Source organism: Nycticebus coucang, chromosome 16, assembly GCF_027406575.1.
Source record: "Nycticebus coucang isolate mNycCou1 chromosome 16, mNycCou1.pri, whole genome shotgun sequence".
Lineage (NCBI taxonomy): Eukaryota > Metazoa > Chordata > Mammalia > Primates > Lorisidae > Nycticebus > Nycticebus coucang.
In genome coordinates, this window is record NC_069795.1 from 84,927,868 (window position 1) to 84,948,777 (window position 20,910).

At 38.7% G+C, this 20,910-nt stretch overlaps 1 non-coding gene across 1 annotated transcript; it reads left to right on the forward strand.

Annotated features, from left to right (window-relative positions):
• The first annotated feature begins 535 nt into the window (after nucleotides 1-535).
• Nucleotides 536-641, forward strand: LOC128568211 (U6 spliceosomal RNA). Its single transcript, XR_008375034.1, has one exon. It is a non-coding gene; the product is annotated as a U6 spliceosomal RNA (small nuclear RNA).
• Nucleotides 642-20,910: the final 20,269 nt, after the last annotated feature.

Here is a 20,910-nt window from a genome sequence, read left to right on the forward strand (position 1 = left end):
AACCCCAGGGCAACAGAGTGAGACTCTGTCCTAAAAAAAAAAAAAAAAAAGGAAGTAATTAAATTTAAAAGAATGTGTACCTGTTTTGAGAAGAAAACAAATATATTGGAACAAAACTGATAATTTCAAAAGTGTTGATTAAATCATGTGTTACATCTAGTGAAAGAGACAATTAAAACCAGAAGATTATATGGGGATATTCTGAACCAAAAGCCATAATATTTTAAAGAAATAAATTTAATACAAAGCAGAGAAAATATGCTAGTAAATTATCAGTATTTTTTTTTGTTTGTTTTTTTGTGGGTTTTGGCCTGGGCTAGGTTTGAACCCACCACCTCTGGCATATAGGACCAGCGCCCTACTCCTTGAGCCACAGGTGCCGCCCAAATTATCAGTATTTTTAAAGTTATCTTTTCAACAGCCAACAATGTTATCATGTACTATACTCCTATTTCCCCTTGCCCCTTCCAAACACTTGTAGATATCGTAGCATGGATTATTTGATGCCTCTTTTCCTTTACTAAGAGGGCGAATAGTGCTCGCTTCAGCAGCACATATACTAAAATTGAAACGATACAGAGAAGATAGCATGGCCCCTGCACAAGGATGACACGCAAATTCGTGAAGCGTTCCATATTTAAAAAAAAAAAAAGAAAAAAAAAAGAGGGCTAATAGCTTTGCCAAGTTACTTGCTTAGTTGCCTCCAATAACCATTCTCCTTTCTTCTTATGGTAATAGAGCCCCTGGATTTTAGCTCATGGCACAGCCATACAAAGACTATATTTCCCAGTTTTCCTTGCCACATGGCCACATGATAATAAAGTTCTGTAGAAAGATATGTGAGAAGTGGCGTGTGCAATTCCTAAAACATTTTCTAAAGAGAAGAAATAAGAATGTGACCTTTCTTTTCCTTTATCCAGCTGCTTGAAATGTGTGTGCAGTGGCAGAGACATTTTGGGCCACAGATGAAAGCAACACCTTTAAGAGGTGAGATTAACAAGATATAAACAAGATTTCTTGGCAACTGGTGGAGCAAAACTCTCCCACCAGCCCTGGACCACCCACCACTTGATTTATATGTGAGTGAGAAATATCTCAACCCACATACATTAACTTTATATTACTCTCGTAACAAATTACCAAGATATTAGTGGCTTAAAAAACTTAAATTTACTTTCATGCAGTTTTGGAGGTCAGCAGTCCTAAATTCAAGGTGCAGACAGGGCTGCATTCTTTCTGGAGGCCCCAGGGAAGAAGTTATTTCCTCATCTTTCCCAACACAGATGTTACCCGTATTCCTGGAGTCACAGCCTCTTTCTTGCATCACCCACCTCCTGCTTCAGTTGTCACATCTCCTCTGACTCGGACTTTCCTCCCTCCCTTTTATAAAGAAGGACCCTTGTGATTACATGGGGCCCACTCAGATAGTCCATGGTAACTTTCTTGTCTTAAAATCTGTAACTTTATCACATCTTCAAAGACTGTTTTGTCATATAAAGTAACACATTCATGGAGTCCAGACGTTAGGATATGTGCATGGGGGATTGTTCTACTGACCCCACCTTGTTTAAATTGTTACTTTGCATCAATTGTACACAAAGCTGGACCTGCATGCTCACTAGTACATCCTTATTTCACAAACTCCTTATTTTCTCCATATCATTGCTTATTTTTATTATTCTTATTGGTACCTTTTCTGTTGTGATATTTCTTCCAAGAGGGCTTTGAAAGTCTTTGTTCAGAAACACAGTTTTATATATGTGTATAAGAGGGCTAATACACTGATTGCATCCCAATTTCCCAAGTAAAAGTTCACTGAAATTTCTTCTCTTGGTGTCCAGAGTCAATCACCAACAGTATTATTAAAGAGCCCTGTCTTATACATAGGACCTAGGATACAATATTCGCTCAGCAAAAGTTTCCTGAATGAAACACTGGATTGGTCTCTATGTGACAGCCGCAACAAAAATGGAAAAGCCAACCAAGAAATATGGTGAGGAAGAGCTAGAGAAAATATTCACCTACCGGGCAGCGCCTGTGGCTCAGTGAGTAGGGCGCCGGCCCCATATGCCGAGGGTGGTGGGTTCAAACCCAGCCCCGGCCAAACTGCAACAAAAAAATAGCCGGGCGTTGTGGCGGGCGCCTGTAGTCCCAGCTGCTCGGGAGGCTGAGGCAAGAGAATCGCGTAAGCCCGAGAGTTAGAGGTTGCTGTGAGCCGTGTGACGCCACGGCACTCTACCCGAGGGCGGTACAGTGAGACTCTGTCCCTACAAAAAAAAAAAAAAAAAAAAAAAAAAAAATATTCACCTACCAGAAAATCTTGCATGTCTTAACTTCCAGAGGTATTTGCATCTACATAAAATAGCCTTGATATAAATGTATAAATACATGACATTTATATATACATATATACACATATACATACATATATAATTGTATGTATACATATATAAATGTATATGTGTGTATATATAATGTTATATATTATATAATGTATTATAAAATATATATTATATATTAATGTATATATAATATGTTATGTATACATATATACATAAATACACATTTATACATACATATATACTCAAATATACATTTATATATACATATATACACATATATAACATATATACATTTATTTGTATATACATATACATATATACATTATGTATAAATGTATATATAATATGTTATATATTATGTGTATATATACATATTATGTATGTGTGTATTTATATGTATATATTATATACATATATAATAATATAAAAATTGTGTGTGTACCATACATCCTACAAGGTAGATAGGAATTTCAACTTGTACCCAGATTTCAGTGTTTCTATTAATTTTTTGTGAAGTATTTCCTCCAGTAATCAGTGTTAGATTGGTGGCTATGAGGCTGAGACAAGGACACTTTAATATTCTGGTCAGGGGCACAGACCTGGGGGCCAGACAGTCTGAGTTCAGGTGCAGGTTTTGTCTTTTACTGCCAATGTGATCTCAGACAAATTACTCAACATTTCTGTGCCTTACTTTGCTCATCAGTAAAATGGGATGATGATGATAATAGAAAATAATGCAGAGAATTGATGAGTGGGTTAAACGAGTTAGTCACCATCACAGGTGGTGATCTGTCATGACCCCTTCCTCATGTTTCCAGAGCAGATTGTCATTCTGTCCCCCCCACCCCACCCCGGGGGTTAGGGTGGAAAGAACACTCACTTTCAGCTCCTCTTGTCACTTTCTCCCCATGTGACTGTATTGCCTCTATTTAATTTTTAGTAAGTTTAATTGAAGTAATTGTTGGAGGAATGGGAAAATTGATTTGGATTTAATACAAATCCTCTCTCTAATCCAGATTAATTAGGGAAATGAATAAGTTTATATTTTGATTCCTGATTCGAAAGTATAGTTTTTTAAACTTATGTAAGAAAAGACCACGATATACGTCTTATAAATACAAGATGATCAGGTAAAAGAGAATTTAAATTTAACCGAGTTTTCTTTTGTCTTTGTGTCTGACTTTTGCTAAATCTGGCAAACCTACCTAGAACCCTCAATAATCATCTCTTTCAATTCCCTCATTTCATGGTGGAGAAACTGATATAGATAATGAAAATAAAGTCTCCCACATCTCGAGAATAAGATCTAAGACTTGAATCCAGATCTCATGACTTCTTTTCTTAAAGGAAGCACAGAAAATATGAGGAATACTCAAGGAAAAAAGCGCAGGAAAGGAGAAGCTCGTTGGTTTCTACTCTCTGACCCAGTTACATAAAAATATCTTTCTTAAATTTAGAATCCAGCTTGCAAGTCATTTGTGAAGGCTTATACTATCTTACCTTTTTGTTATTGTTGCTAAAATCATTAACCCATTAATTAAGGTTGCATGGGCCTGCTTGGGAAAAGCCTACTGAATTGCTTTTGTCTGTTGTACAATCAACAACAGCTCAGAGACAGGTTGGCATTAATTATGTTAAAGCCCTATTCATCTCTATTGAGTTAGTTCACGTGAAATGTTTTATAACATCGACATTCTATACTGGTTATTCTCTGCTTTTTTGTATCTGAAGTAACAGCATCATAAAACACTGCACCTCTAAATGAACCACATTTCCAAGTGCCTGTTTTTAGCTGTGGAAGTCACATCTCACATACTGATTTCTTTTCCCCCCTTGAACCAATTTAAATTTCAATAAAAAGGTATTATTTTCTCTGGCTCCCTTAGCACAGGATAGCAGACATTATCATATTAACAATTTCAGAGTAAAAAAAAAAAAAAAAGGCTCAATTTTTATTGAACCTCTTTCCAAACAGCTCGCTTCACCTAAAATACATTCTCTCACCCAACCCACTAAATTACTTTTTTTTCTTTTAACACTTATTCAATTCTGTCTTCAAGAGGAAATAGACCATGATTGGGGACAGAGACAAAGTTAAATTAGTCTGCCTTTAGAGGATTAGTGTTGTCATTAAAATGTTCATTATAATCTGCTCTGTAGGCAAGCTATTTGTGTATTTGTCTGATTCCCTTGCTGTCTGGGGAGCTCTCTGAGGGCAGGGGCTACATTGTACCCTAACACATATAGTAATGGTAAGTTAGTACTATTCATTTAACACTTCACCATTTAAAAAGACAAATGACCATGCTACTACCATTGTTTGGGTTTACCATTCTCCATACCTCACCCCTAGTACATCACAGCAATGATGAAATATTAGCAAGCCCAGTTTATAAATTTAAAAATACTGAAGCTTGCAAGACAAAGGCACAGGTAACTGCAAACAGCTTGAAATTGCTAGCAGGGGACTGAAATCTAGATCTCTTTGCACTCAAAGTTCCTTGTTTTCTTAGCCCTTAGCCTTAATGTGTGAAGATCCCAGTTGTGATAGAGCCAGGATCCCAATCCTTGCTCCTCCCCCACTTACTATCAAGGGACAAGTAAGCAATGCATGCTATGTCTAAGGGCGGTAGAAAGGGACCCTCTACACTGGGGAAGAGATAGTTAAGTGACACCATCCATCACTTCAGTGGCTTATCTGGCCTTTCATTGTTTCTGGCACTGGAAATGGGGGTCAGAGAGCATGAAGCATAGTCCTGACACTATAATTTACTGGATTTAGTCCTCAGTTTCCCCATCAGTAAAGTCATGGTTTTGATCTTCCTGTGACTCACTAAAATGTGAATTCCCTGAAAAACACTGGCCCAGGCACCACGTAATTTCTCCACAATAAATACTTGATTAAATAACAAATAAATAAATGAAGAAAACGATGACCCCAGTTTCCGTTCCCAGGAGTCTGAAATAAGGTGGTATTCCACTTCAAGGCATGACAGAGGATAGGAGCTCCCTGTTCACAGTGCTGGTGCTGTTAAGCTTTCCAACACACTTCCATCTGGCACTGATTTTCCATTTTTCCAATTTGGAACAACTTTTCCCATCCATTGGAATCATTTCCTTTTTTATGTTTACAAAACATATGATTTGGGGATTTTACATAATTCATCCAAAACACAGACTAACTCAAACTGAATCCAAATACCATCCACCAAGCTGCATGGAACAGTGAGTTGGATACATAAAAACATGATTCTGTATGGCTTTGAAAACCTGGTGAATTAATTCAACCTAGCAACAATTTCAATCACAATAATACTGCCCCTGTGGGCTTGTCTTGCCTGCACTATGCATGCGTTTGTATTCCAATGCAGTCTTCACAGTGTTCCAGTTCAGTACAGTCTGGTTGTTCAAATGAAGGCAGAAAAAATGAGGTTTTCAGCATACTTCTGACTTTCTATTTACATGCCTTACTTCGTCCAGATGTAAATTTTTAGAACAGCTGCATTCCTTAGAAGCAAAGGATTTATTGATTGCTCATAGGCATTCTGAATACCAGTGGGGTGTTTTGGTTTCTTTTGGCAGAGTGGTGAAAGGCAGAGTGAGGCAGGCTGAGTGAAAATGTAATTGTTTACAAAAGTCAGCCCACGGTATAAATGCGGTCAAAACCACAGGAGTCATTAAGTGAAACACTCTTATTTTAAGTTTGGTCAAAGCAAAAAGAAATTGTTGATTTGGATTTTTCTCTAGTGCTTTCCCACCTTCACTACACAAGCAAACAGTGGCACAGCACAGCCTGCCAGGCATTTTCCTCAGCACCTTACAGATATGGAATTGTCTAAAGCTTTTAACAATTTTGCCAGTCCATATTATTTAGAATCAAAAGCCCAGAAAAGTAAAGTAAGTTTTCTAAAGCCATCTAGTTATGTAAGTGGTACAAGTCAGGTCTAAGCCAGACAGCCAGGCTCTGGGGTCAATGCTGCCTCCTAACTGGCCTCCTTACACCCATCCCAGGCCAGCACGTCCTGTCTGCAGTCCGGTGTTGGTGCGGTCACTCCGCAGCTCAGAGCTCTTGAGTATCTCTTTGCTATCCTCCCAAACCAAGCGATACAGCTTCATTCTGCTCCTCCAACTCTCCACGATTTGCCTCAACCTGTTTTCAACCTAATTCTCTAAATCTCTCCCTCTGTAAGTCTTATTCTCCAGCTGACTTAAATCCTACTTGCCATTTTCAAAGCATAATTTTGATTTTTCTGTCTCCATGGTCTTGTCCACATGGCAAGAAAAAACCCTTCCAATACCAGAGCTAATATAAACCTCGCCCACCCTCCAATGTGCAAAACTCATTTGTTCACTGTTATGAGTTGAATTGCATGCCCTCGAAATTAATATATCAAAACCTTAATCCCTTAGTAAGACCCTGTCTCAAAAAAAACAAAAACAATTTTAAAAAAACCCTCTAACTCCCAAAGAGACTGTACAGGCAGTCCCTGAATTACAGATATCTGACTTACATGCAACTCACACTTATGAAGAGAGGCTATTATAGGTAATAGGCAAATTAAATGTACCTGTTCCAACTTACATACAAATTCAACTGAAGAACAAACCTACAGAACCTATCTCGTTTGTAACCTGGAGAGTGCCTGTAATTGGAAACAGGAATTTTAAAGAAGTTTAAGATTAAATGAAGTTATGAGGGTGGACCCCTAATCTAATAGGACGGAAAGAAGAAAAAGATGCACCAGAGATGGATGTTGGTCCCTGAACACAGAGGAAAGGCCCCAGGAGGACGGAGGGAGGAGGTGACATTTTGGAGACCAGGAAGAGAAGCCTCACCGGAAACCAACCCTTGATTTTGGACTTTCAGCCTCCAGAATTGTGAGGAAAAAACAAAATCTGTTGTTTAAGCCTCCCGGTCTGTACTATTTTGTCATGACTGCCTTATTTTGTCATGACTGCCTGAGCTGACGGATACATTCTCTCGTGATGTTTAGGGAGGGCTTCTCAATCTTGTGTTCAATGACTTTATTTTTTAAGATTCTATTTTTACTCCTAAATCATTGTAAGTAGGCGATTCCCTCTCCAAGTTCCACCAGAAGTGAGAATTCATTTTGACTGTAAAATTGATCAGTTGTACATATTTTTGTTATTTTGAATAAGGTGAAACTATTTAATTGTAACTTTTCTTCATTTTGCAAGTAGACTAGAGTATCCGTTCTAGTTGAGACTGGTTCAGCCACACCACAATGTGACCTGAATGTGGAAAGAGGTTTCTTTTTCACAGTCAGATATGAGGTTTATTTTTTTGTTGTTGTTTTGGGGACTTTTTTGGTCTCCCTGAATTTTTCATGTTATAACTCTAGTCCTATTTTTTTTTTTAAATTGAGATTAATATAAGGCCCACATGAAAGAAAAACACAAATTCAAGTTGGGAGGAAGAGGGGAGGAAGGGAGGGGGCTCAACAATGTGGGGGTATACAACACACCTGCTCTTGAAGCACTCAACTATGATTTGGACACTACTTAATACAAACGGTGTAGCCCAATCATATCTACCCTTATATTAATCATTGATTTTTTTTTTTTTTCGAGACAGAGCCTCACTTTGTTGCCCTTGGTAGAGTGCAGTGGTGTCACAGCTCACAGAAACCTCAAACTCTTGGGCTCAAGCAATCCTCTTGCCTCAGCCTCCTGAGTAGCTGGGACTACAGGCACCTGCCACAATGCTTGGCTATTTTTAGAGAGGGGATCTTGTTCTTGCTCTTACTCGGGCTGATCTTGAACTCTGAGCTCAGGCAATCCACCCACCTCGACCTACCAGAGTGCTGGGATTACTGACGTGAACCACCACACCTGGCAATTAATGACTTTTTGTATCCTATAAATTTTAGCTATCCACTAGTAAGGGATTAAGTAATTTCTTTAAAACAGAAAAACCCTGAATAAAATCACTCTTAATGACAACACAATCACTTTTGAGGAAAAACAGTGTCTCCCAGTGTTTAAAAATCACCAGTAGTTATTGAACTTTTGCATGATTACTGTTCAGCATGGTATTATCATTAATTATAGATATGTCAACTGATCTGATAGCATCTTCTTAAGTGTTCGAAAGACAACATTCTTTCCTATTCTAGAGAACATTCCAGAAAGCAAGCAATGTTTGACTATGCCAACTCTCTTTTCTCTATCACCAAGTTCCTCCTTACTATTCCCTTTATTTTAGGAGCGATATCTGCCATTGACACGCGTACACTTTGTCATACCACAATTCAGTTTGACACACTGCTCATCAGCACCCCAGAGAAGGCACATCAGCAGACCAGCTGAGAATTATTGCACTTGGCCATCTGAGTTATAAGACAATACTACTGGTAAATACTGTATTACAAATAAATGTTATATTTATTTCTACTGGGAAAGAATCTTGCACTGATAAAAGCATATCAACAAAGGACCAAAAAAAAATTCATAATTAGGAAAAAGGGTTACAAAACGATTTTAGTTTAGTTGTGGTTTTTATTTTTACTTTTCATGTTTTCTGTATTGCCAATTTTTTTCTGATGATTGAATATTACCTTTATAATTAGAAAAAAAAAGAAAGAGAGAAATTCCCACTGAGTAGAATAGCTATCTAGTCTCCCAGAGCTGTCTTCCCCAATTAGCATCATTCATGTTCTGTTCCTTGGCTAGTAAACCCCTCCACTTAAGCGTCATTCACATTCACAAGGCCAATGTCCTTTCCCTCAGATCAGTCAAAGAAATTAACCATGTTAGTGGGAGCTGAGTTAATAGGATTAAGTGCTCAACAATCTTACCACAACCCTCATGAATATCCTTGGATTTTGGTTATGCCCACATTTGAACTATCTAGCCCAGCAGCTAGCCAGTTAGAGGATAGACCAGCCTTGTAATTACTAACCAGAATGTGTTCACTGATTTAGTAGCCCTACTCTGTGCTGAGGGTAAATAATTAGTCCTATGGTATCAAATGGAAAGTCAAAGCACATAGCCAAATAGCAAAGTTTTAGTTTATTTCCATGCCCCTCTCTTAACTACCTTTGCTGACCTACTCACTCTCAATCCAGGAAGAGAAAAAAAGTCTTCGAAAGATAAAATGTACAGAGATGACCATGCCTTGCTCTGCTGGGAGGCAATATTGAGTAATGCTTATGGATTCTATTCAGACAGACCTCATGTTTTGTTGTTTTGTTCTGCTGAGCACATCTTAAATTCTAAATTGACTAGCCCAGTAGCTGTTTTCCTTTCTCATACCCATTTGATGCCTTGCAGAGTCCATAAACTCTGCAGTCCATTGTGCAAAGAGCAAGTGCAAAAAACCAAAGCCAAATTAAGAATGCTATTACTGTAGAACTCTGAAGATATCCTCTGGCATCCTCCCCGCCCAAGAAAGACAGTAATTCCTACTTTAGAAGGTAAAAAGCGTACATAGAATCGCAACTAATTGAAACATTCCAGCATTTAGGTTAGAATAAAATAGTATCAGATTTTGGGTCATGAACTATATTTCAGAAATCCAAGCCAGCGTTATTTCCACTACGTTAATGATTTGCAACCCTTGGCTGCACAATGAAATCATCTGAAAAGCTTTAATAATTACTGATGTCCAAGAGATCATATTCCAAGAGATTCTGATTTAATTGGTCTCAGGGATAGCCCGGGTATGGAGAGTTTTTAAAGATTCCCCAGGTGATTCCAGTAAGTAGCTAAACTTGCGAACCACTAATCACAATTATGTGTTGTCTGTCCCAGTGAGTAAATCCCAACAACTTGGGCTCACCAACCATTGACAAAGTAGACCGGCACTCACACTGTTCACCCCGGGCTCCCCTCCCCTGCTCACATAGATGCAGAAACACATTTGGCGTGAGGACCATTTAGCTGATGGCTGCTATCACCATTTAAAGCAGGACACCTCAAACATTTTCTTAAAGGCTCAGATCGTAAATATTTTAGACTTTGCAGGCCGTGCAGTCTCTGGAGCAACTATGCAACTCTGCCATGGCAGCAAAAAAGAAGCCATAGAAAATATGTAAAATATGTGCTTGGCTGTATTCCAATACAACGTTGTTTATAAAAATGGGCACTTAGCCCACAGGCTAAAGTTCACTTGCTCTTGATTTACAGTCTCTAAGGCATATAAAACAATTACTACATTCTTTTAAACTGGACTGCGATGATTCTGATGCCAGTGGTCTTTAGAGCTCCATTGCAGTTGCCAGAAAGTATTTGCTTGCCAGAGGAAAGACTGCTGCTTCAGAATGGTTCCCCTCCACATGTCGCTGCTGCTTCAAGGCTGCAGCCATGGCTGTTCCCCAAGATCTCATATGCACAAATGTTTTTTACTGCCCCAATATCGCAACAAGGGTGTATCTCACTCTAGACACCTCCAGCTCCTGCTCTGTACCTGTGCTGAATCATTTTTTCCCACACTATTACATCACATGTTCTATACAAACCCTTACATCACAGGTCCTATAAAAACCCTTACATCACAGGTTCTATAAAAACCCTTAGATCACATGTTCTATACAAACCTTTCACATCCAAGAGGCCCTTGGACCACAGTATTCCCCTGGGAGATGGCAGGGCCATGGATCATTGTCCTGATAGTAGGATGAGAAAACTGAGACTCAACAAGTGGTAAGAGGCAAAATCTGGATTTGAACCTGGCTCCTGTGACAGGGGAAAGGCACCTGTGGCTTGGGAAAGAGCTTATTCACATTTACTTGGTTTCACAATCTTGAGCAAGTTGCTCAACCTCTCTGAACTTTTATTTTCTTCAGCATGGATATCAGAATACTTACTTTCCATGGTTATTTTGAGCATTAGAGATTATATAACTCGTATTTGTAGCATTAATCAGCGCTAAGTAATGGCAGCTGCCCTCACGGCTGCTGATGTCGGTGCTGTTGCTGCTGTTTATCCAGGATTCTGTCCATTTGCACCTGTGTCCCTTCCCTGTTCGCACGTGTGTCTGGTCCCTGCATGTGCTTCCTCATATTAGGTACAGAGCCTTTCACAGACACTCAATTAATGCTGAATATATGTAATTAGTTAGTTAACTACTAACTAAATACTTTGGTTATATAGGCCTATTTTTAAACATTGCTTCTACCATTAGCCTTTTATAAGTAATGAAAATATCCCCAAGATAGAGGAAAATTACATGATTCCTTTCAACAAAGACAATACATAAAGGCTGTTTTTTTCTCATCTCTAACTGAATCTCCTCAGCCAAGCATAAGTACCCGGAAACACTTTTGCTAACTGCTTTAAACAAGGGAACATCACCCTTTAATTTCTCTTTCTTATAGAATCATTAATGCTTAAAGTCAATAAATCAAAGCTGTCCGTTGGATTTTTCTGGAGTAGTGGATACATACTTGACTTTCACTAAGTCATTGGTAAAAATGACAACTGTTCCTTGATGTAAAATTTTTCTTGGAGGACACCCAAAACACCCCTGGAGAGCTCTGGATTGAGCCAAAATCCAGACTTGGAGCTTGATTTAGACATACCTCGTTCAAGCTTCTGAATTGCCTCTTATCTGCTCCACTAGGAAATTAGTGAATGGATTGATTAAGATATACTGAGCAGCCTCCTTGTATTATGCTTTTCTAGGCCCTGAGGTGATATAATAAGGAAAAAACAAACATTGTAAGTTTAAGCAGCTTATGATCTAATGCATAAGAACAGATGTGAAATTCTGAAACAATTTAATACATGCTCTAAAATGTTGGCTTAAAATTGAGTACTATGGGTTAGGATAGGTAGAGAAAGCTTCTGAGGGTACATGTACTAAACACTGGTGGCTGAGCAGGTATTTAGGGGTGAGGGGAGGAGTTAATTACTAGACAAGGAGATGCTTTAATAATATTCTGAAAAGGAGGTGTGAAGAGCAAGTTTGTGAAGTTTTGCTCCATGTAGTCACTCGGGGATCTAAACCTTCTGGTAACTCTCTAAGCCCTTGGATTCCTCTGCCTTCAGTCAGAGAGTCAGTGAAAAGAAAGAAAGGATTACATGAAGAGGATTTTATGGATCAAGCCTAGATACGGGCACATCACTTTCATTCTTATTTCTTTGGTCAGAACGTAGTCAAACGTTCCTTAAACTAAAAGGAAGACTAAAATACTCAATACCAAATTGCAGCTAATCAATCAATACTTAAGCACATAAATGAAAGTAAATCTCAGCGAAAATCAAGTTGGAGGAGGGGATGTGTAAATTCACACCTACTGGGTACAGTGCACACTATCTAGGGAAAGGGCAAACTATAACATTGACTCGATCTGTATAAAAACAAAGAATGTAAACAAAATATGTGTAGCCCCTAATATTCTGAAATTTGTAAAAATGGAAGACTAAAAAAATATTTTGTATGATCAGGAAGAAGAGAATAAATAAATTAGGAGGAAGGAGGACTAGCAGCTTCCAACATAGTGTATCATTCTGGTCATCAAACTTCCAGCTCAGTTGTTTTTGTTTTGTTTTGTTTTTTCAGCATATTGGAAAGGACACAAATAGTTAAGTCACTGTGCCAAATTCAAAGTCCAAATTGTTTGAGTCAATCCTCTGATCAGATATCTCTGATCTAGATATATCCTCTTGGGATCTAGTGACCTCTGAGAGACATGCAATACTCAGTGATACAGTAGGAAGCATTTCTGAAACAGAAATATATATTCAGAAAAGGGAAGAATGGGAGATATGTACAAATTATTGGTCCTCATCGATTTCTAAATTCCTTTGATAAGGCATGTAAAGGCCTCCTTCTGAAATGGTAGGAGGGGATCAATTGACTAGACAACAGCCAAAGTAGCTCTTGGGAGGAGTCTCTTATCCATTTGTTTCTATGGCCACTGGCTCCATTTCTGGGAGGTTCTTCCTGGACCACTATCCCCAGTGGCCACATGTTACAAGAATGCATATGGTCTTTGGGGGCAGTCTACCTTTCATAGCCAAGGTCCCTTGAGAAGATAGAATATCATTCTCAATCCTGGATCATAGTTTCTCTGGTAATAAAATTCAGTAGAAAATTTGAGAGGTTTATGATCTATTTGCTTCTTGTTAGTTCTTCATGCAAGTAGCCACACTCAAAGGTCATTTATAGATAGAAGAATATTGGTGGATATTACTTGCTTCTTCCATAACTAAATCAGTAAATATAAAAGGGGGAGAAATAAGAATGTGAATTCGCATTCACTTGTCATTTCAAAAAAAAACCCAGAAGCATAAACACCATGAGAAGGGAAAACGAAGTGAATAGGAACAGGGGTGAGTACTAGATTTTCAGTTTACTTTTGAACACTGTTTACATTTCTGAACCGTCATCATTTCCAAAGAAATAACAAATATTAAAATGAACTTAAAGAAAACCTAATGCTCACATGCACTCTAAGAACCTGTCTTCCTGTGTTTCTTCAGTAGCATCTGTTATCTTTGTAAGCTTCACTTATAAGATGTATCATCACCAAATTGTACTCAGACAAAAATGTGAGCAAATTTAATCAGGTGCAAGAGCTATTAGGTAGTATTCATTCCTGGATTCTAAGCCCTATGGTATAACTGCCCCCTACCTCACACACACATTGAGGAGGGATAGCAGACATTAAGCAGTTGGTTATGGTTATCTGAAAAGAAGATTATAGCAAGGACAACTTGAAAAAGAACTAACTACAAATAATTGAATCATGGTACACACAAAGGCACACATGAAGAGTCTTTAAAAGTAGCATTAGGGTAAGTAGAAGGAATAAGGAAGGACTTTTCTTAATAATCTTCAATAGAGTACTGTGATACCAGCCCATCCAAGGAACAAATAAATCTCTGGTTCCTGCCTGGCTGCCAAAGATGAGGCAGGGGACGCTACAACTCAAACAAGCCTTCAAAGTCAGTCAATATGACTACAAATGGACTCTAGAATAATCAGGTTCAGCTATAGTATGTCTCTAGGAATTTTGAAGAACACTCTTAAAGAAGAGACTAAGCTTGTGCTGCAGTCCCAAAGAACAAAATTGAAACTCTAAAGCAGTGATTTTTTTTCAATCGGTGAGCTTGGCACACTAGTGTGCCATTAAAAATTTGAAAGATCATTAATTAAATTATTTTTGAAATAAGTTCAAAGCACAATAAATATATTCTTTCTCTCTCTTTTTTAATTTTATTTATTTATTTATTTATTTAGCCGAGGCCCAGTTTGAACACACCACCTCTGATATAAGGGGCCAGCACCCGACTCCCTTGAGCCACAGGTGCCGCCTGTTCTCTCTCTCTCTCTTTTTAATCAACCTAATTTAAGTGTGCTGTGGAAGTTTACCTATAGGTTCAAGTGTGCCATGAGATTAAAAAAAAGTTTGAAAAATGCTGCCCTAGATGAAAGTTCCAAAGTGCCAAATTAAGAAGGTTTTAGCATAGTTTTCCAGAGATGGGACAGAACACTTCACAATTTGGGGGAGCAAGTGACACAGAGGTATGGGGTTTATTTGCTACAGGTGCTTTAAGGGCCACTGGGGCTAAATGGTCTCCAAGTTCATTTTAACACCAAAGCCTGTGACTCAGGGTCTGTGGATGACATTGGCACTCTGGCTTTCTTCATTCTCTCCCTTTCTGTGCCACAACCTGAACACCAGTGCGTGGGATGTGGTATAGACCAAATAGTAAATAGAACCAAACATAGTTTGGTTGAAACCACATTGTTTGAAACCACAGCTGCAGGTGACAATGGCTTTTGAGAAAAGCTTCTGTTATGCCTTTAACACACTTAAGGGTTTAAGCTGAAGGACCTATATGTCAGTCTTCATTTTGAACATTCGAAAGCCATTAAAATATTAATAGCTAATATTTACTGAGTTTTTGCTATGTATATGCTAAATGTGGTCAAATGTTTTTTATGTATTAAATCATCTGATCCTCTGGGGCCTCAGAGCAAGTGCTTTAAAAAAAAAAGACATTGACAGGTCAATAGTGTGGGCAGGTAGAAATAATGCTTGAGTTCAAGTCCTGAGGGAAGCCAGCATTGGTTCAGAGCCAGGTCCTACTAACGTCCTCAAATCCTCTATTGTACTCGACAATTCTGTTTCAGTATTCATCAGATGAAGATCCATATCTGCACACATAAAAGATGTAGATTCCTAAACTCCCTGGGGTAGTCATTTATCAACACGCAACTCCAAGGAGAATGGAGTGAGCAGGTTTTCTTTAAAATTATAGAGTTTAGAGAAGCATTTGAAGAGCTTGGTATTAAGTATTCTATTCTACAGCTGAAAAGTGTTAAACCTTCAGGGTTAGACTTAAACCTTTTTGTTGGGGTGGTTAAGCATAGGATAAATAAATTGAGCCAACCAGTTTAGCAAGACTCTGCACGGCTCAACAGCTCGTATCTAAGAATCATAAATAACTCCAAATCGCAGACTCCTAAGAACGAGTTTGGATTCTAACAGCAGAGGAGAAGGGTAAACACAGGGGGGTTAAGTAGGAACTCCTGATTTCAGATCCAAGTTTTCCCACTTGTGTGCTGAGCGCCCTGGACACGTTTGGCAAGGCTCTTGTGATGAACGTGGAGGGACGCAGCCTTGCTCTCATTCAAGGAGGTCTTGTTGCCCCAGTGTTTAGTTGCTGTCACTGACTTCAGCTGTCAGCCCTTCAGGGATGGCCTCAGATGCACAGGTGCCTGGCCAAAGGCGGCTCCCTTTCTAGTGTGGCGCGTGTTCAAGAGCCAACAGAGGCTGCACTATTCTGACATGGTTATGGCGGCTCGACCTTTCTGATGGACCACATTAACTCCAGAGCTCCTTGTTATGTCAGTCAAAGCTATCAGGCCTAGAGTTCCTCCCCCCACAGTTCCATTTCTTCCTCTGCTCACTCCAGTGCCCAATCCCTCCCTCCCATAGGCATCTCTCCTAAGGATACTCCCTAGTAAACAGCAGGCAGGCTAATGTCCGCATCAGCTTTTGCTTCCTAGAGAACTCAGCCTTTCACAGGTTGTAAGTCACTGAGCTAAGATGCACCTGAGTCATCTTTCAATAAAACAAAGGTCAAAAAGTGTATGGAGTGGTTTTGAAAAAAATAGTTTACCTCTCTGGGCTTCAGCCCCACCCCACCCCCAAATGAGGGGGCGGAAGGACATGCATACAAGGGCTTTTCCATCTTTGTGAGTTTTTATGTTATATGGAATCTGTCTAGTGGCCAGGGAGGACAGGCAAGCCCTATCTATATTGTATGAATCAAGGAACTGAAAAATTCACCCTGATTAAAATATTACCATCTAGCCTAGTTCTATGGTGCTGGCAGCAATCACATTTCCATCCCCATGATTTAGACTCCAGATCTGTCAACAACTAAAATATAAGAAAGAAGCCAGGCCCAGTGGCTCACACCTGTAATTCTAGCTCTCCAGGAGGCCAAGGCAGGTGGATTTCTTGAGCTCAGAAGTTCAAGACCAGCCTGAGTCAGAGCAAGACTAAAATAGAAAAACTAGCTGGGTGTGGTGGCACATGCCTATAGTCTCAGTAGTCCCAGCTATTGGAGGTGTGGGGAGTGGGGAGGCTGAGGCAGGAGGATTGCTTGAGCCCAAGAGTTTGAAGTTGCTGTGAGCTAAGACACCACGGCACTCTACCCAGGGCAACAGAGTGAGAATCTGTCTCAAAAAATAAAATAAAATAAAATAAAATAAACCATGTGAAATTAACAGATATGCTGGCTTTTTTTCACAAGAACAGGCTTTAGACGAGGAAAATAACAAGAATAAAAACAAGAACTCTGGCCTCTGTAGAGGAGAAAAAGGAAGAAGTAAAGGAAAGTGCAAAATAAGTTTCCCTGAATGGAGTATCTACGTCAGGGTGGTCTGGGTACACAAGTCAGGGTACTGCACATTTCATGATCTTCAATCTAGATTCATTCTCATTCTTTTCTTCACAACTAGAACCCCCCAGACTGGGAAGTATTGTGAAGCCAGCTCTGGAATTCAAAAGACCTAGTCTCATGCCAAGGGCTGCATCAAGTAGCTCTGCCGCCCAGGGCAAGGTGGACTCTGCTTAATTCCTCTTCAGTAAAATGTCATTTCAGCAATTCACCAACTTGGCCACTTGTCTTTATAACTTAAAGACAAATAAGGTATACTGGGAAAATCAAGTAACATGTGGCAAAGAATTATTATTTCTCTATTTCCAATGCTTATACTCAGTGAGAGTCTCCAGCCATTTGAGTTCTCCTTAGCTTCTGCATCTCTCAATAAGTCAAAGGTGCAATGATCTGAAGGTTTGTGTCTCCCAAAACTTCTATATTGAAAACTAACCCCCCAGAGTGATGGTATAAAGAAGAAAGGGCTTTGGGAAGTGATTAGATTATGAGGTTGGGGCTCTAAGAAATGAGGTTAGTGCCCTCGTAGGAGAGATTCCAGGGAGCTTGTTTGCATTTCTGCCAAGTGAACACGAAGTTCTAAAGTGAGCAAAGAAGCAGTCTACAAGAAAGGGGCTCTCACCAGACACTAGATTCACCAGTGCCTTGTCTGGAATTTCCCAGCCTCCAGAAATAAATGTTTGTTATTTATAAGGCATTCAGTCTATGGTGTTTTGTTACAGCAGCTGAAACAGACTAGGACAAAGGGTCAAATTTCCTCTAATTAAAAAGGGTTTGTTTTTTTTTTCAAAGGAAGCAAGCTTTATTGAATTTACAACACAGACAATATTTGTAGTTCTTCAATTAAAAAGTTTTTGTTGTCTCTTTGTTTTATTTTTGCTGTGATTTGGCCACTTGTCTTTATAACTTAAATATTTTAACTCAAAAAGTCCTCAACTTAACAGGAGTGAGTGAATGCATGTCCCTAGTTGGGGAGATTTGATGTTTATGTTGTTAACCTTCATCAAAATCCAGTTTTATATTTAGCATGATTCTAGTCAAAACTCTAATGTTATTTTGAAATGAGGAATCATTTGGAGAACTTACACATCCAGATGAGATTAAAGAGTTACAGTTAAATTTAAATTGTAGCTGTACCGGACACAGAGGTGAGTAACTGAAACGAGAGAAAGATCAAAAACAGAGCCAAGCCCATAACGATAATTTTTACATTAAAAATTATGTGGGTTTGTTTCATTTTTAAAAATGTGTCCATCCTAAAAAACTCTGAAGGTATAACTGCATAACTTTTTAGGATAGGTATTTTAAATTAAGGGAGAACAAAAGACCCAAACATCCTTGGATAAAAAGTATGGAATAGTTATTCAACTATTTTGGATAATAAAAACCAAGATATTAAACTTGTGCCATGCACTAAAATAAATTCTAGCTTAATTAACCCTTGAAAGCATGGTTAATATTTATATTATATCAAAATAAAGAAGACAAATGCACTATAAGAAAAGATGTACAAATTGAACCCAACAATAACCAACAACTGATAAACTGAAGTGAAATATATGTAGCAGGTAAGTAGCTTTTATAATTCAAAAAGAAAAAACTCTAACTACTTCAAAAGAAAAATGGCCAATGGCTAACTGTTATGTAAAACTCTGATTCTGTTCAACAGTTTTTAAGGTCAATTTAATTAATTAGGACAAATTATTTTTCTATCAAACTGATAAATGTACTATTTTCGATTTTCTGATAATACCCAATTTTTTTCTAGGGTATAAGAACATACTTAGCTAGTGGGAGTATAAATTGGTATAACATTTGACACTATGCAGCAAAAGCCTTAAATAATGCATTTTCCAGATTCTTTGAGCCACCAAATCCACCCTGTAGAAATGTATCCTAAATGAATAACCTTAATAATGGAAAAATACTTACGTACATGAATGTGTTCATTGTAGAACTACGACTAATGAAAACGTAGAATTAATCTAAAAGTCGAGACAATGGGATCAATTATATAAGCTAATACATCTGTATAATAGAATATTATATAGCCATTAAAAATATTTCATATTATAATAGCCATCATTTCTAGCTAGACATATTTCTAAGTGTTTTCCATATGTTAACTCATTTAATCTTCACAAAAGCCTATGAAGTATGTACTTTGTGTTATTCTCTGTGAGGGAAAGGGGAGTTAATTTGACCTAGACCCATCATGGAAGGTGGGTTGCTCAGGTGAATGTACGAGCCGGCTTGTTCTTGCGTGGAAGCAGTAGGGTAGGGATGTGGTTGGATTCAGGACATAAGGTGAAGGTGAAAATAACAGGACTTGCTGTTGGATTGGGTGGGGTGCAAGCAAGGGAAAGGAAAGATGTCTCCTGGATTTTTGGTGTGAGCCAATAGCAGCTGTTGTGTCTAAACACTATTCATTGATCACAAGCACTCACAGTAGGCCTAGAATGTGAGCCACCTGAGCAACCCACCTTCCTAATTGGTCTCAATGTCTTATCCCTTGCCTCCCATGATCTTTCCCACATAGTAGCCACAAAGATTTATATTTTGATAAAATAGTCATTGAACATATTTATGCAATATATGTGATATTTTATTATATGCATATGCTAACAGTCAAATCAGGATATTTATCACCTCAAACATCTATCATTTCTTTGTGTTAGAAACATTCCATACTTCTAGCTGTTTTGAAATTATAATAAATTATTAAGTGTAATCAACCCTACAGTGCTGTTGAGTACTAGAACTTATTTCATCCACGTAACTTATATTTTTTAATCCATTGACCAACTCCTCTTCTCTCTCTACCCCCCACCCCCTTCGCAGACTCTGATCACCATCATTCTACATTCTCCTTCCATGAGATCAACCTTTTCAGCTCTCACACAGGAGTGAGCAAATGTGATATTTATCTTTCTGTGTCTGGCTTATTTCCCTCAACGTAATGATTTCCAGTTAAATCCATGTTCTGCAAATGACAGGATTTTATTCCTTTTTATTACATTATATTCTATAACTACATATTACTTGCATTTAGCCTATGCTTTTTTTAATTGTTTCAGTAGATTTAGAAGTTACAAGAGATTTTTGTTACATGAATGAATTGTATAATTCTGAATTTAGGGCTTTTAGTACAGCTGTCACCAAACATTGTACCTGATAGGTGGGAGTTTATCCTTCACTCCCCCATCTGCCATCTTAGTTTTCAGTGATCATTATACCACCTTATGACTATTTACACCACTCATTAGCTCCCACCCAGAAGTGAGCACATGTGGGATTTGTTTTTCCATTCCTGAGATGCTTCACCTTGGATGGGCTCCACTTTCATCCAAGTTGCTGCAAAAGACCTTATTTTATTCCTTTTTGTGGCTGAGTAGTATTCCATGGTGTATAGATACCACTCTTCTTTATCCACCCAGACTGACAAGGTGGGAGAGAGGCAGATGAACTGTGAGGCTGTACCCTGCTCTCTCCTGTTCTCCCCATGCCTCTCTAGTTGTCACAATCCAAACAGGTGCCAGGAGATAGTCACATGGGGGTGTGGGCTGGTCCCAGAGGGGCTGCTGGAAGGTTGGACGGGGACCACGCTGGTCCCTCTCCGTAGAGGTGGGTGGCCATAGGGTTTTCCGCTCCCTGGGCCCCTCACAGTGGTAGCAGTGATGACTAGGCA